Source organism: Perca fluviatilis, chromosome 21 (genome assembly GCF_010015445.1).
Source record: "Perca fluviatilis chromosome 21, GENO_Pfluv_1.0, whole genome shotgun sequence".
In the NCBI taxonomy this organism is placed as follows: Eukaryota; Metazoa; Chordata; class Actinopteri; order Perciformes; family Percidae; genus Perca; species Perca fluviatilis.
The window spans coordinates 3637429-3642379 of record NC_053132.1 but is presented as its reverse complement, the minus strand read 5'-3'; the positions used below and the strand labels follow the sequence as shown (position 1 = coordinate 3642379).

General features: G+C 38.6%; 1 pseudogene; it reads left to right on the top strand.

The window, feature by feature from the left end:
* The first annotated feature begins 1504 nt into the window (after nucleotides 1-1504).
* On the top strand, nucleotides 1505-3881 carry LOC120551586 (annotated as a pseudogene).
* The last annotated feature ends 1070 nt before the right edge of the window (nucleotides 3882-4951 follow it).

Below are 4951 nucleotides of genomic sequence, written 5' to 3'. Positions count from 1 at the left end.
TCTTTACTGCACACTTATTTTACCGTATATGTTTTACTGTGTGGAAGTTTGGGGAATTACCCTACAAAAGCAACCTACTTAATATTTGCACATTACAAAAAAGTGCAATTAGGATAATAAATCACACCGGGTATTATGAGCACACTGATCATCTGTTTTTTAATTCACATTTGCTGAAATTTATGGACATTGTTACATTCAAAACTGCACAATTTATGTTTAAAGTTAAAGAAAATACTTTACCTTGTAACATACGCACAATGTTTAATGAAAGAGATGGGGGATATCATCTAAGAGGACACTGTATGTTCAAACAACCTCTTGTGCGAACTACTGTTAAATGCATGTGGTTCAGTTTGTGGGGTGACCCTACTATGGAATGGACTGAAAAGTGACATCAAACAGAGTATGTAAGACCTGAACAAGTGTATGCTGTGTGTGCATATCTATTTATATTGTATTAGATGATTTTGCAAATAGGGGCAGGAACAAATAAGCTAATTATTTTTGCCTGCTCCTTTCAAATGAATCCTTTTATATATATATATATATATATATATATATATATATATATATATATTTTACTTTTATTTTTATTTGTTTCTGAGTTTTTCTGTTGTTGTTACTTTATGATTGTTTCCTGAGGCGTTATAACAAACGGGAGTTAACTTTCCTTCCTGATGTCGACAGACAGGATGACAAAGAGGACTAAGAGAAAGACACAGACTTGATTCCTCTCCTCCATTCATGGGTGATTTTAGACTCTTTTAGGGGGGCTCACAGTCAATTTTAGGGGTTAAAGTTAGAGTTGCAAAGTTGTTTGTTAGTGACAGAGGACAAACACTTACAGGTTTAAAAGGCTAGTAACAGGTTTAATATCCTTTTGGCGCTTAGCCAATGCTAGGCAACTGTAACCCAGTCAAGGAAAGGGTTAACAGAAACATAGTTTAGGCCAATCGGAGTTGGTTGAGGTCAGATATTATTGGCTAATGAAATTACTTATTTAGCGGGTAGGGGTTCACACTTTTGCATACACTATATCCGTGTCACATTGTCCTTGGGGGCTGAGCCCCCCTAAAGGTTGGATCCTAGATTTGCCCGTGCCTCCATTCCTCTCCTCACTTCTTACTCCCTTCAACAGTATTTAACAATTAACAATTTAACAATTTAACATTGGCTTTTAATTTTCATTTAAAATAATAATAATGATGATAATAATAATAATAATAATAATAATAATAATAATAATAATACCCAGACCAAAAAAAAAAGACAGAGACAAGTCACCATTCAGTCAGGAAAAACTAACCAAGTGGCTGGATCGTAAAGAGAGAGAAATCAACGTCATCAGATCCTGTGTAGATACCATGGAGGGAATAAAGATCGTCCCAAATCAGGCAGAGCTGGACAGACAGGTTCTTGCTCCAGGTGTAGAAGATGCTCTGTGCTTTGTTTTTCACTTCAGTGGAAAGAGGTAAAGGTGATTTTTACCGACCTTGATGTGATGGCTGACGACTTGGACTACCCTAAATTAGGAAGTACCAATGAAGTTCCATGGTACTACACATCTGATGTTGTCAAGAAAATGAAAGAAAAAGCCGAAGCTTTCCATGACATTGCCAACGCACAGAAGAACAACAGTCAAATCCGTTTCCTCATAGCAGCCATTGCAAACAAGAAACACACAGGAGCAACCATCTACCATTACAAGGATGGCTGTCTGGTCAGTGAAGATTTTTCAAAGCCTGTCCTCCCTCCTGTGGAGAACATCACAGACAGAAGAGATCTGGTGTAAGTCTGTTTCCATGCTTTTTTGATTTCAAAAACATGCTGTACTAATAACTCTCCTCCAGAAACCTGTTTGACCATCAGAATAACTGGTAACACATTTGCTTTTGGTCTCTCCATCAGATGCCTGTGATCTCAACCTGGACCCAAACACTGCACACTGCGACCTCACTCTGTCTGAGGGAAACAAGAAGGCAACACATGGAGCACAGCAGTCATATCCTAATCACCCAGAGAGGTTTATAAACGCATACCAGGTGTTGTGCAAAGCGAGCTTATCTGGGCAACATTACTGAGAGGTAAAGTGGAGAGACAGCAAACCTTATATTGGTATTGGTGTTGCATACAGGCATATTGAAAGAAAAAAAAGACTCCGTTGGCTGTTTAGGAACTAATGCTGCATCGTGGAAATTCCAATGCGACGAGGGCAGATTTAATGCAATGACAAATGGTAAGCAGTTGTGGAGCAGTCCTCCTTCCTCTGATTTCTGTAGCAGAGTTGGGGTGTATCTGGACAAGCCAGCTGGCACAAAGCCCCGGATTGGCTAATCGGAGCACTGGGAGAATTCCCGGTGGGCCGGTCTGGTTGTTTGGTTGTGAGGCCGGTGTTCAGGTATGGCACTGGGTTGAAATCATAGTTGAATATTATGGATGCTGTCCCTATGCTGCGTGCACTCGCAGCCCACTTTTTGTATGTACAGTATTTATTTTTTCTTGCAGCCCACCGTTCTCTTCATTCATGCAGCCCACTCGCAGAGTGCCTGGTGACCTATTTATGTTCGGAGTCCTCCGACGGCAGCACCTTGCTAAAAAAACAAAACAACAAACCACCATCGTACACAAGTCACTGGTTCCTGTTGGAGGATGCCACCGCGAGCAAAAAGAAGCTGTTTTAAACGGGTAATAGAAAGCGCAAAACGGCACTGAAAAAGCGCCAATTTAAAAAGTAGAGCTCTAGAAAGTGACGCGGCCAGATTAACTTTTTCTATTTTTAGCAAAACGCCAAATGAAGACGTTGAGACTGGTAAGCTAAGTTAGTTAGGAGAAGTGCCTGCAAACCAGCGTTTATGTTTATGAATCAAACTTGTTCTTGTAGCTCCGCAGCAGCAGCTAGTAGGCCTACTAGTCCAGTTTGCTGCTAACAGTGACAATGAAGAGCCAGTAAGGTTACCAAGCAGCAGCTATATGAGCCCAGAAGTCCAGTTTGGGCAGGTAGGGTTGCTCATTGACTGAGTATTATAAGAATTAATAAGAGTGTGGCGTTGACCTGCTCTATATGAAAAATGCCCTGGGATAATTAATGATGCCAGATGATTCGGCACTACCATAATGACACTGACTTGATCAGAAAGCTTTGTAAAAAGGAGAGATTTGTGCTGAGAATTATGACAATTTATAAAATGTGATTTAGTGTCAGAAGCAGAGCCAGTAGTGTGCATTAGGGATAGCTGCTGTCAGTGTGGATGGCACATCTACTGTTAGCTGTTGTATCACAGTGTGTGAACAAGCAAACATGATCAGATTAGCTACAATATAATCACTTTTTATGCCCAAATATTACTTGTGACCCATTATGAAAGTTGTATGAAATATTCAAAGGAAAAAATAGATTATGGTGTCATTAGAAAGTGCAATACAATGTATCTTGTTCTTTATTTAATCTGTGATTACTTATTTGCACAGAAACAAATTCTGATATTGTTCAACATCATTGGGTTGTTGTTAAGATGTTAACTTTTCTAATAAATCTACATTGTTAGACAACACTTGGAAATAGTGATATTTTACAAAATACACCGAATTACAAGGATGTAGAGGACAGGGCGTTATTGCAGACTTATATACTAAGGTTTTGTTTAAATTTTGTTAATATAGTCATTCGTGAAGTAAAGTGGGCCGGTCTAAGGCTTGAAAATCCAGGGCTGAAAACGAGTCCCAATCCGGCCCTGGCTGGCACTCTGTCCTTCTACAGAGTCTCCTCTAACACACTGAGGCACCTCTACACCTTTCACACCACATTCACTGAGCCTGTCTATCCAGGTATCTATGTCCACATGAAAAACACTGATGCGTCCCTGTGTCCACTTGAATAGGAGTAATGACAAATATTTCTGAATTTCTTGGTCAATAGGAATTTCAAGTTTACATTTAAAGTTTAAAGAACAACTGGACATCACATTTTATCTTGAACATGCTTTACAAATTTAAACAACATATTCAAACCCAGAGGGACCAGAGAAATAGATAATTAAAAAAAAGAGAGAGAGTGTGTGTGTGTGTGTGTGTGTGTGTGTGTGTGTGTAACTTTATCAGTTTATGTTGATTTGATGCACAGCCTTTATTTAAAACTGGCTTTTACTTAACACATGTATAATCACATTAAACGTTCAATGCTTACTACTTGATATTTAAGATACAGGGCTTATATCAAAATTGAAATGCTTTGTCAATACGTGTATGTTGAAATATAACTCATAGCTCATGTAAAATGTTTTATTTAGCATTTTGTTCCATTTCTTCGTTGTGAAGTAGTTTTTTTAAATCATTGTTCTTATAATACAAGTCTTTCTGTTAAGGACACGTCTGTACCTCAACCTCGACTTTGGGTTCAGTTATTGACTACTGCGGTGTTTTTCAACCTTTTCTGAGCCACGGCTAATTTTTTACATTAAAAAAATCCTGCGGCACACCACCGACCTAATAAGATCAGAATCTGCATTTTTACTTTAAAAAAATGTATCCATCACTTTTGCAGGCTTACATCGATGATCTCGGCCCTACTGTTTACATCCTGTCACCACAAGGTGGTAGTAATTCTATTGTCTTAAATCAACAAGGTCATTATTGCGCTATACTGCCACCTACTGATTCAGAATAGTATTTAATTTCTCTGCCAGTCATATTGCAGTCACAGATGCGCAACAATGGCAAATTATTTGCAGTTACTCAATACAAACAATTGTTGGAATAATTAAGTAAAATTGGATAATTTCTTACGGCACACAGCATGATCTCTCACGGCACACTAGTCGGCTGCGGCACAGTGGTTGAAAATCACTGGACTACTGTATTGAGGAGAGAGTTGATGTTAGATGTTGAGTACTTTGCTGATGTTTATAGAGTTGAAGAAATGTATTTTCCTGTTAATAAGTTGATGATAATT